Genomic DNA, 13,314 nt, shown 5'->3' with positions numbered 1-13,314 from the left:
TTAGAACTAATTAAACCTAACTAACCTAAGGACATCACACACATCCATGCCCGAGGCAGGATTCGAACCTGCGACCGTAGCGGTCGCGCGGTTCCAGACTGTAGCGCCTAGAACCGCACGGCCACTCCGATGGCGGAGTGAAACGGTAAAACGTGTGTGTGTGTGTGTGTGTGTGTGTGCGTGTGTGTGTGTGTGTGTGTGTGTGTGTGTGTGTGTGTGCGTGCGCTAGTGTGTTAATGCCAATTTCATTTTCTACTGAAGCTGTATTTCATCAGGTTAAGGTGGATGTTTTTGGAGTCCCTGTAGTGGGTAGGAAGTTTGCTATTTGTACACCAGATCTTTTACTAGCTTTAGAGCGTTGGGTTACTGATATTTGTGTGGTTGTTTAGAAAAAGTTTTCTTGTAATGAAGGAAGGTCTTAAGTTACTGAATCTGATTACTAATTTTAATTTTAATAATCAACAGCCTCAGCTGGACCGTTCACCTAGTATTTACCTAGGTTTCAGTCGGAATAACCCAAATTTCTTCAGAATGACAGTCACTAACGTTTGTCCATAGTGGCCATCGTCAAGCTAAAACTACAACTCCATAAATTATCGTCATACAGTAAAAACGTATCTGATACTGCCTCGGCCCCACTTCGCGACCGCGATGCGGCAGCCACGAGTGCTGTACTGAGTTCCAGTACAGCACTTGTGGCTGCCGCAGACACCAAGCACATAAATTGTGGTAATACACTGCTTTAGGTACTATTACAGCCTGAACAATTTGTGTACACACCAACAAACAGACAATCAGTATATAATGTTAATTACATTAGTACAAGGAATGTTTGCAGAAGTCAGATTATACGTAACAAAAAATAATGGTTCAAATGGCTCTGAGCACTATGGGACTTAACATCTATGGTCATCAGTCCCCTAGAACTTAGAACTACTTAAACCTAACTAACCTAAGGACAGCACACAACACCCAGTCACCACGAGGCAGAGAAAATCCCTGACCCCGCCGGGAATCGAACCCGGAAACCCGGGCGTGGGAAGCGAGAACGCTACCGCACGACCAAGAGCTGCGGACTATACGTAACACATTATCTGATTTTATTAATAATGGCTACATCAGCTGGTTCTACCATGATATCCATCGGTGGTGTAGTAAAAGTTGGCCAACAGTAACTCTCGTAATTTCTCTCTTATACTACGGTTGAATGAAAAGTAGTGCCTCCACCTTCGTTAATTGGGCTTGGATGGGAATATTTAAAAAAATCAAACGCAGAAGTAATCCTTAAAATGTGTTCTTTAATTACCAATATTCACTATTCCACATAATGACCAGCCAATTGGATACATTTCTGCCAACGATGATCAAGGTTTCTGAAGCCGTCACGGAAGAATTCGACACTGTTTCCGCAACCACAGTCTCACAGTTCTCTCAACGTCCTCATCAGAAGCATAATGATGTCCCATGATTTAATGGAGAAAGGCGTCACCTACATTTTCGTAACGCGAGACGAGTTCCTGGCAAATTTCAAGTCTGTCCGCTTTCATTTCAGGAGTCAGCATCCGGGGTATCCATCGTGCACAGATCTTCCGATAGCCAAGCAAAGCCATAATGTGATCCACACGTTCTTGTGAAATGCCGATTGTGCTTGCAATTCCTCTCCGAGTGATACGACGATCGTCTTGAATCAATCTGTCGACATTTTGATTGTGAAACGCAGTGTTTGCTGTCACAGGACGTCTAACTCTTTGTATGCACGGCTGGTCAGATGTTTCCGCCTCAACATCTTTAAACTTATTCGGCCAACGACGCACAGTACTCATATCAACATGATCACCATAAACTGCTTTCATTCTCTGATGAATCTCCTTTGGGGTGACACCTTCTGCTGCCAAGCATTCAATGACTGCACGTTGCTTAAATCGCAGTGACCGACCGTCTGCGGAGGGTTCCATACTTTACACTGGAACAACACAACTATTCAGCGCTAAGGCTTCTCGCCAACTGGAGCTGTAGAGAAGAGGCTACGGAACAAGCCAGTACCTGCCGCATACCAATACTGCCAACTGTTGAAGAGTTACGAAGATGGAGGCATTACTTTTCAGTCAACCCTCGTAATTAGTTATTTTAGTGGCTACTCTTATATTGTTTGGTACAAGGTTAAAGAATACATATCTTCGTGAATGATGGATATCTTTCTGGACCAAACTAACTGAAGTATTTAGTCTCTATGGAGATTTCTAATAATGATTCCGTGAATTTACCTGCTGCTTTGAGAAAGGAGATATATTATTACTGTAGTACATCAGTTCGTAGAGTTTTAGTTTTGTATGTTGGTAGTCCTCTTGCAACGCATTTAACTACGGACTGCCATTTTTGTTTGTAGTTCAGAGTTGTTACTTGTGTTAACATATTGTAATTTTGTCATCTGCCATTAGTGAGTGGAGCTGTGGTTGCTAGAAAGTGGAATTCCAAATGAAGAAATCGGTACATTTCCGACTACTCTTCTGTTTGAGTTCCATGGAAGGGTGACAGCAGTGGAGGCAGCCAGAAATATTTTCGCCGTGTGTGGCGGATAAGTCAGTTGGACAGAGTACGGCAAGAAAACGGTTTTCTCGTTTTTAGAAATATTGTTTTGATGTATGTGATTCTCCACGTTGAGAAGGCCTTCGGTGTCAGATAAAGATCGTATAAACGCATTAATCCACAATTATCCACGTCAGTGTGCTCTAGAACATGCAAATGTGATGAACTGTGACCATTCCATCTTCGTGCAACATTTTCATACAGTGGAGAAGGTTCAAAAATCGGGTGTCTAGGTACCGCATACTCTGATCCAAAGTCGCAAAAATGAGAACGTGGCCAAATATGCATCTGTTTGCTCGTCATCAGTTGCCTCGTGAACAAAACCAACCCTTCTTATTCTGTACCGTTACTGGTGTCGACAGATGGTGTCATTAGGCTGACGTGAGGAAAATAATAGAATGTCTGAGTCCAAACAGCAGTAACTTCCGTAAAAAGACCTGCATGTTTCCACAAAACACAATACTAGGGATCTGGTGGGTCAGCGACGGTGTGGTGCATTACGAATTGCTTCTCTGAGGTGTAACGATCACTGCTGACAATTGTTGTCGACATTTGAGACGTCTTGTAGACGCAGCCCGAGAACTACGACCAGGAAGACCTCGTAAAGTGATGTTACTCCATGATAAATCCCTCCCGCATTCTTTTACACTGACAAAAACACTGTATAGGAGTTGGGTTTAGAAATAATAATTTACCTTATCATGTGCCTTCAGATTTTCACCTCTTACATTCTCTATCGAACAAGCTACAAGGCACTTTATTTTCGGATGAAAATTCACTCCGAACATGGCTCATCAAGTTCTTCACCTCAAACCCACGTGATTTCTATAGTCACGGAATCGAAAGAATCGAAAAGTTAATCCACCGTTGCAGAGTGTTATAAGTAATGAAGGAGAATATATTACTGATAAATGGTTCAAATAGCTCTGAGCACTATGGGACTTAACATCTGTGGTCATCAGTCCCCTAGAACTTAGAACTACTTAAACCTAACTAACCTAAGGACATCACACACATCCATGCCCGAGGCAGGATTCGAACCTGCGACCGTAGCGGTCATGCGGTTCCAGACTGAAGCGCCTAGAACCGCACGGCCACACCGGCCGGCTATTACTGATAATTAAAGCATCTGTTATGTGTATTTATTAAACTTATGGTAAAGCGCTACGAACTTATCTACCAACCGAATATTTATGATAAATCTGATTCAAGAATAAACGTATTGGTAAAGGATAGTTGGCTTCCCCATTTCCCTGAACATTCTTTTGTACAGCGTCATTGACGTCAAACGACATACAAGAGCTCGTGTTACGCACTTTTGGACTGGCTTGATGAGATACCTCAAAAAGATCCTGAATGCTATTGTGGGGTTGAAGTAGGTGAAGTAACTAAACCGTTTTATTTTCATACCTCTTCGCTCTGGCAACAAGTTTAGCTTCGCTGCTGTGGTATCTTCCACTCAACTGAAAATTGAGACTTATTATCGGGTTGTAATACCAAGAACATAGCACTAGCAACCTCTTCTGTTTGTTTCTCGTCATATTTCGGTCATATACTGGGAAATTTGTTACTAATTCTGAGCTGTAAGAGGTATGTTTTCAAATTTTACTGGCTAGGAGTTGCCTACAAACTATTTATTAATATCCATGATAATTTAATTAACCAAGCTTTTAGGACAATACTCGTTTTACATTTGTTCCGATCGTTGTATCATCTGCAGAAATAACAAACCTGGTACTTGATTTCAGTTACGGATGAAAGTTCATTAATACAGGATTTATACAAATTGTGACTAAATTTCCTTTACAAACTTTTAGGACCAGGATGGGGACCAAGACGGTTAAGTCTACCGCAGGAAATCATGTGCGGAAACGTACCGCACACACCTTCAAATCTCCCGCACTTTCGGCACCATTGACCAGGGTATTACGTTCGCCATTCAATGTTCACCTGGTTGCATGTGCGTCATAATACGTTTTTTTCAGCACGATGGCGCATCAGCTCATTTGTCACATGCAGTCCGAGATCGTCTGGACCAACCATTTGGCCAACAGTGGATAAGTCGTGATGGCCCAACTGCTTGGAAAACACGTTGTCGTAGCTTGAACCCTCTAGATTATTACCTGTGGGGCCACATGAAATCCTTGATTTGCGAGACCCCGTTATGGCTGCAGCTGATGCTGGAGGACAAGGCGTTGATGATTGTGTACACCGGAACCTGGTACGGGCGTACCGTATCTGTAGTGACGTCGGTGGTCGTCACATCAAGCCCTACTTGCATGTGGACCCAAACGACAAGTAGCACGAGTCAAAGAGCAACGTGTGTTGCAGCATTTTGCGTATAGTGGGAAAAAGGTGTGTTTCAGGACATCAGTTCCTGCACTAAACTCACTAAACTTAATCGTCTTGGTTCTCACTACGAATTCTCGAGGTCTGTAAAGGAACTTTAGTGGCACACTGTACACAAAAAGTTAAGGGACGTAAATTTTAACATTACGGGTCATTAAGGGTAACTAGTTTCCAGTTGCATTATGAATGACAACTTCATACAGGACTAAGAACTACTGATACCCTTTATTTCAGTTCAGAGAGATACAATTTTTACAGCTATGCTGGAGTAATTGTTACACCGCAGAATTCTTATTTACTTAAAAAGGTATTGTGATTTAGCAGGTCTCACGATTTACTAATAGCCTGGGATTTAGTCTAACATATCAAGTACAGTACGCACGAGTAGAAATATACCTTCAGAAATCTAAAGTGTAACAGTGGAAATATTTTGCTTCTAGTCACCTTCTCTCTGAAAGTTTCGAGAATATTGGCAAAAGAGGATTTGGTGAGATATTTTGGAAGTGATTTATCTCCTTCATTGTACAGAGTCTTAACTTCGACATATTTTAGCCAATCGCGAAGTGAGGCTATGATAAAAGATTGGTTACACAGCTAAATTAAAATATTAAGAAACTCATAAGGACGCTATATAATCACGTGGCAGATGGGACATTCTCTGTGTCGGTAACTTTTTGTTTGGGGGGGGGGGGGGTGGCCTGATTTTTACTCCTAATCTGAGCAGTTGAAAAAAATTCAAAAATTTACTAAAATTTCGCGGCTTTACCTGACTTCAGCCACTATTCAGAATATTTAGGATCCAACCTAAAATGCAGTAGCTTTGAGTGGAGGGTGGTTGTCAGCTGGAAGGGTAAGAAAGCTATCGTTCTGCCACCCGAGTACTGATTGACTAAAAGGTCTCCAAAGTAGAAAGAAGTTCCAAAGCTGATACGAATTCGCGAGCTCGCTGGAGTCGTTCGTGGGCACTTGAGGAGCGAAGAGGGTGATTTCGTTGGAATCTGGACGGCGATTGTTGAATGCGTTTTATTGCGGGCGCACGTGGCTTTTATGGCAGCTGCTCCACCTGGAGTAGTCTGTGATCGGTGTTGTTATTCAGTGCCGGTCTTCACTTTAATAGGGGAGCTAACACTCATCTGATCGACAAGTTGATTCAAGAAGTGATCTCAGTGAGGCTTACTAAACTGAAAATCTTTCGATATTTCTGTAGAAACTGGTGTACATCACTTTAAGGAACGTTTATGACTTTAATATCTTTGTACTAAGAGGTGGGTAAGTTGGCGTATATGTTGTGGAAACTGGGAGTTACATTATATTTTTCTCGCTTTCAAAGACTTGCTTTCAGTTGATGTTTTATAGACAGTAACCACGCAAAAAAATTTACGATTTGGGGTAGTATCCATTGTAATATAAACATTGAAAAGAATCACCTGTGACAGAAGAGTTTAAAATCTAACACCTGATGTACCTAGATATTTAATTTTTATTTCTCTTTTCCACTTTTGTTTATTTCCAACTGAAAATATGTGTGCACATTTTAGCTGAAATCCTTAATTAATGTGTGAGCAGCGAGCGAAGAGAAAGCACAGCTACTGTGTACCAAAAATATACGATGGGGTGAAAAAAAGGTTCGAGAAAATAACTGCAGTCACACAAGATATTTGGCGAGAATATCTCATTGTATCTACATTCAAATGTAATACGCAACACAGGATGTCAGTGATATGGAACTAAATTGACTTTGAGTTGTCATCGATGTAAAATGCGACAACTGGATGTGGAGTTTCTTAACTGCTTTTGAACCAGTTTCACGTGAACGTCAAATTAATTAGCTGAGTGTGCCAGCGGATACTAGTGCTGCGGCATTCGATGCGGATGTTACCAATTTACGCCCTAGCGATAGCAGTTTTCATAACTTGCCTTTAAGTAGCGAAGGAAGCAGATGTAGTTTCGCTCTGTGTCTACCAACATTACCGGTAACGCAAACTCTACACTAAGCACTACAGGCACTGTATTACTCTGCACAACACCTACACACATGAATTGCGACAGCTTGCATGTCGTGAAGAAAAGACGCAAAACTGCACCAAGTAAGAATACTTTTCCGGTTACGAAAATGAGAAAACCCATTGGGATCTCCCGGCCTATAATATACGTTTTTTACTTTGCTTTACTTGACCTTACTGATGTACAGTAAAATGGCCAATATTTTTCAGCCTATGAAAATACGGTCCATACTTCTCCTGCCTTGTTCCCGCTGTAGACCTATGTTTTTGTTTTTTTTTAAATAAGTAAAATTTGAGGGCTATATCTACGCGAAAATCAATATTTCATGTTTTATTTTACTAAGTATTTGGTGGCTGTGGATCCACAAAAAAGCAAAATTTTATCAGAAAATGCTTTTCACAGTCATAGGTGCTCAGAAACGGCTTCTGGAGACAAGAAGCGAAATATTGTGTTGATCGTGGCTTCGGCGAAATGAAGTGTGACGGAATCAGTTTCCGTGAAATCGAACTCACTTCAAATTCTCAAAACTGCTCTGTCATTCCTAAAACTCTAACGATTTCGCCAACTGAAGTGCCATGTTTTTAATAGGACGCCATTACAAACTGTTATTATGTCGACCCGCCGCAAAGAATTATAACACAGACTTTTTTGTTTTAAACTTTTATGGTATTTTCCATTAGGCTGAAAACGATATAGACTGTGGATAAATGCGGTCCTGATTACAAATATCGCAGAACGTCAACATAATAGTTACTGTTATTTAGTGACAGATATAAGAAATATACATGACAAAACTTATGGAAATATGTTGTCCGCTGAATGTAAAACGAGTAAACCCGTGGCCCTGTCCAGTGTACCTGTCTCAAGCGTTCCAGAATTGATCACGCGTTCTGGTAGAAAAATTGGTTGCACTACATCCACAAAGATAGAAAACAGCCGATAACTTATCTGTAGAGGATTTACAGATAACGATTCTCATCATTCGTGAGACGCTTTGAAGTTCCACATCTCACAGAAGGCTTGTTAACCCTTCAAAGCTCTGGTCTGCCTTCAGTAAATCCTAGACCAAGTGCTACGCAAGCAATTAAAAAGGGCGATAGAAAAGTTTTCGTTCGAGAGCCGTACAGTCCAGAATCGGTATTCCAATCGGGCAAAATAGCCGAGAGTATCGAGGTCATCATTCCACCGACACACCAGGTTGAAGATACCAGTTTGGTAAAGCACCGTGTCCTGCTGCATGAAGAGGCTCGTAACTGCCTGCTGGATTTCCTTATCCGACACTGATCGTCAACACTTCAAGAACTTTTTCAAGGGACCCAAGTCGTGATATTTGCATGGGGAGAGGTCAGAACTACAGGGTTAGTGCTCGAGGTTCCACACTTGAGATGTCGTGACTCCGGCCTTACGACATTTGCGATGTGGCGACCTGCGGTATCATGGACAAGGAGCACCCCTTGGCGCACCATTCCACAGCGGTTGTTTTCGACAGACGAGCTGCCCGATAAGGATTCTGTACCCTCCAATAGCTGTCTACCAGTGTTCATACGTCTACAGCCAAGAAAAGACAACCAGCACGCTAGTCCTATTAGGACGTCTTTGAAAAGCGTCGCCATAATTCAGGTTTTCGCATTTACCACACACAGTTCTGATAGACCCAAGTGCTACAGCAGTCCCTTGCTTACATGTCTGTACTTGTACACCTATATCAATGCCGCGCTGCGTTGCGCATATGCTGCAGGAACTCCCTCAAATGAAAATTTTTTCATCGTAACTTTTGGCTTCTGGGAGGAGCTGTAAAATGTTCGTTGCATCTGGCTCAGAAGGTAGTCAGCTTGCGGTTCGTCAATGGAACGTGCTGGCTTTCGGTCTGGACATATTAAAGAGAAAATATTTATTTTTAATGGTATGTCGAAGCATACACTTGGCAGTTTAATAATCCCTCATTCACGGAAAAATTTAACTGAGGCAACGGAGTAAACAGTCTTAACATCAAAAGCTTCGGAAAAAACGAATCTTTAAGAACACCTAATTAATGGATTCAACTACTTTTAACAATTTCAGTATCGAATCCTTCGGAACACATTAAAAACGCTAAACTAAAAGACTCAGTGAATTGTCTCAGCCTTAGTAATCAGTCTTTCGGAAACACAAATCTTGAAAACTAGATTTAAAGGAACAGTAAGGTGAAACAGGTTTGGTGGAGGAAGAAATTGTAACTACCACATTAGACGATAAAGTAAGTTGCACAGTCCTTACCCTAGGAGCCTAAAACGTGTCAGGCGAGCAAGCAACCAACTAATGGCTGGAAAACGTCAATGAATCAACTCACAACGCCGTCAGAAGAGAAGAAGATTGATTAACAACATCACCAAAACAGAAATCAGTCTTAATTCAACGTACCAAGAAAATCAGTCCGATCACTCCAGCAGTGCTCTAGAAACTGGTAATTTGTGGTAAGGTCTTATGGAACCAAACTGCAGAAGTCATCGGTTCCTAACCTTACGCATTATTTAATCTAACTTAAACTAACTTACGCTACGGACGACACACAGGCACTCACGCCCGATGGAGGACTCGAACTTCCGCCGGGGGTAGCCGCACGGACCGTGACAAGACACCCTAGATCCCGCGGCTACCACGCGCAGCGGTCGTGCTCTGCCGTTGAGAAAACACCGCTGGTCATAATCTATGCGCTGCCAGCAACCACAATCTGAGTAACACACTCCCGATCTGCCGATACTTGGTTGCTACTTATTCACTTGAAACTACAGTCGACAGCAACACAAGCATGTTACACTTGCTCGCTCACTGTACGCCTCAAATGCTTCACGTACCAATGAGCCCAGCCCTGCACATTAATCTTCCTTCTAGATGCTCCGATGCCCTCCATCCGTTGCTATAGAGGTTACTTTAGCCACCAGACCAGTTACAGCGCCACTCTTCAATCTCGACAATCAGAGTCGTTGACGCTCGACGGTTGACTAATATCAATGGAAATTCGCGTTTCAAATGGTGCTCGTAGCGCCCCAACGGCGACTTCGAGGGTTGTAAACTCCAGGGTATTGACATCTCGCGTGCTCTTGACAGTTACTGAGGGCTGAAACAAAGCATCCAAAATGCGTCAAAGCTTACCTGGATTTGTGAAGACGGGAATGGATCATGACTTTTATGCGTGGCAGAAACCAAAATTACGAGGTGCTTTTAAGTTCTAAGGCCTCCGACTTTTTTTCTAATTAACTACTCACCCGAAATCGATGAAACTGGCGTAACTTCTCGACGTAATCATTTTTCACAACGCTGACGCCATGATTCCATGGCAGCGGCGAAGGCTTCTTTAGGAGTCTGTTTTGACCACTGAAAAATCGCTGAGGTAATATTAGCGCGGCTGGTGAATGTGCGGCCACGGAGAGTGTCTTTCATTGTTGGAAAAAGCCAAAAGTCACTAGAAGCCTGGTCAGGTGAGTAGGGAACATGAGGAATCACTTCAAAGTTGTTATCACGAAGAAACTGTTGCGTAACGTTAGCTCGATGTGCGGGTGCGTTGTCTTGGTGAAACAGCACACGCGCAGCCCTTCCCAGACGTTTTTGTTGCAGTGCAGGAAGGAATTTGTTCTTCAAAACATTTTCGTAGCATGCACCTGTTACCGTAGTGCCCTTTGGAACGCAATGCGTAAGGATTACGCCCTCGCTGTCCCAGAACATGGACACCATCATTTTTTCAACACTGGCGGTTACCCGAAATATTTTTGGTGGCGGTGAACCTGTGTGCTTCCATTGAGCTGACTGGCGCTTTGTTTCTGGATTGAAAAATGGCATCCACGTCTCATCCATTGTCACAACCGAGGAAAAGAAAGTCCCATTCCTGCTGTCGTTGCGCGTCAACATTGCTTGGCAACATGCCACACGGGCAGCCATGTGGTCGTCCGTCAGCATTCGTGGCACCCACCTGGATGACACTTTTCGCATTTTCAGGTCGTCATGCACGATTGTGTGCACAGAATCCACAGAAATGCCAACTCTGGAGGCGATCTGTTCAACACTCATTCGGCGATCCCCCAAAACAATTCTCTCCACTTTCTCGATCATGTCGTCAGACCGGCTTGTGCGAGCCTGAGGTTGTTTCAGTTTGTTGTCACACGATGTTCTGCCTTCATTAAACTGTCGCATCCACGAAAGCACTTTCGACACATCCATAACTCCATTACCACATGTCTCCTTCAACTGTCAATGAACTTCAAATTGGTTTCACACCACGCAAATTCAGAAAACGAATGATTGCACGCTGTTCAAGTAAGGAAAACGTCGCCATTTTAAGTATTTAAAACAGTTCTCATTCTCGCCGCTGGCGGTAAAATTCCATCTGCCATACGGTGCTCCTATCTCTGGGACGTATTGCCAATGAACGCGGCCTCATTTTACAACAATGCGCATGTTTCTATCTCTTTCCAGTCCAGAGAAAAAAAAAATCGGAAGCCTTAGAACTTGAATGCACCTCGTAAATTCAAGACACATTGTGGTTGTATTCTTCAGTCCCCGGAGTAGGGAAATCGGTCGATTAACATACACAGCGTGTCCTTTGACTCTGTGCGTAAAAAAGAAATGGGATGTGGGCATAAGAAAGGGAGAGGAATTGACCCAATACAAGAATTTGTGCAGCTAACACTTCGAACAAGACGATTACCTGCATACAGGTACATTTAAATGTGTGAATATGACCTCATTCATTCGCAATTTCTGTTCCAACAGCAGGTCATATTTCTCACGGTTATATCTAATTAGGTTTCTTGTGTATAGACCAAGAAGACTAACTTGAGGAAAATTGCACTGCCGTCTCAAAATGTGTCTGTACACAGTCAAGAGAAAGTGGAGACATCCCCTGTTGAAAGGAAGAAAGCTGCTAGAGCAGATAAGGCGAGAGAAACAACCATGTAGGGATTTGAATAGCAAAACAAAGTCGATTCAAGGGCAGAATTTTAATACTACAGCTACCGCAAGTAGTATTAAATTGACTGTGATGGGTAGCTATGGTAATCCGCAACTTTGTGTCTTCTCCCTGAACCCGCTGACATCTAGTCTGTTGGTCTGATTCTTTTTGTTGTAGCCTCTTTTTGTGAGGACTATTTTATTACTTTGTCCTTCCCGATACAATCTGTGAGATATATTTTTATACGAATCTTTATGCCTTTGTGAAGACAGTTCAGTAGTTGAACATGGTACAATATTTTTACTTCCGTGCATAAAATTCAATGTAACGCAGTACAGTTTTCTTTTAACTTATTGTAGACGGTCGTACAATATGTGAGCAAGATGGATATTCCTGAAGCGGATGTTGATATACAAAAGTTTAAGAATGTTGATGTGCAAGTTGGTACATATGAACAAAATTAACCATTTGTAAACAGCATTATCGGTGTTGTTGTTGTGCTCTTCAGTCCTGAGAGTGGTTTGATGAAGCTCTCCATGCTACTCTATCGGTAGTGACAGTAAATTGTTTTCGGCAACGGGTCAGTACTCGGTGAAATATGTTAGCATATTGAGATTACTTTTTGGCGAAATTTGTCCAGAAAGTCCAAAGGAGATCACCTGTTACGAGTCTTGTAGATACTGCATAGATGTATACGTAGTGAGCAATAGAATTATTAACCTGACCGGGAAAGTTATTCTTTTCCTTAACGTGATTAGAAGTGTAATTACTATTTAGCTATAAGAAAAATGTAGAAGGATGTCCACACATTTATTTACAGATAATAATCCGTTTGTTGGCATCCGAGAGATGGTCTGAATAAAGGCAAACAGAGTAATTTCTGAATATTTATAACTCTTCTTGAGAGCTTACATTAATTATTCAGAGTAATTTATGCAGAACGACTCCAGCAGACTGTAAGTATCTGAAAACACACACACACACACACACACACACACACACACACACACACACACACAAATAGGTAGGTAGAGGAACAGGAAGTGAAAGAGGAAAAGAGAGAGAGAGAGAGAGAGAGAGAGAGAGAGAGAGGGAGAGAGAGAGAGAGAGAGAGCATGGATAATAACCACGTAGCCAGTTCGTTCGTATAACTACGAACTTATACACTTCATGTCAAGAATGATATGAAACTCGTTTATTCAGGTATGAAAGAGGCTGGATGACACAATTCGAAATTCACGCAAGTTAACTTGATATAACGTACTGGAATGATAAGAAAATTCACATAGTTCGTCATCACGATTTTTGTTTCTTTATTTAGCAGGATTTATTTTTACATCGATATTTTACTAGCTTCACGACATCCACATTCAACACTATCCCTGCAAAGTCAAGCGGAGCACAATCTTTATGTCATCCTATTAGGAACGTAATAATAAATGCTCCCTAGT

The 13,314-nt window shown here is 42.1% G+C and overlaps 1 pseudogene; it reads left to right on the top strand.

Moving 5' to 3' along the window:
* The window catches only part of LOC126188631 (uncharacterized), a 108,028-nt pseudogene extending 95,388 nt beyond the window's left edge, over nucleotides 1-12,640 (top strand).
* Nucleotides 12,641-13,314: the final 674 nt, after the last annotated feature.

Source organism: Schistocerca cancellata, chromosome 5, assembly GCF_023864275.1.
Source record: "Schistocerca cancellata isolate TAMUIC-IGC-003103 chromosome 5, iqSchCanc2.1, whole genome shotgun sequence".
Taxonomy (NCBI): Eukaryota; Metazoa; Arthropoda; class Insecta; order Orthoptera; family Acrididae; genus Schistocerca; species Schistocerca cancellata.
Note: the sequence above shows the minus strand (reverse complement) of the source record. Positions and strands in the feature narration are given on the sequence as shown.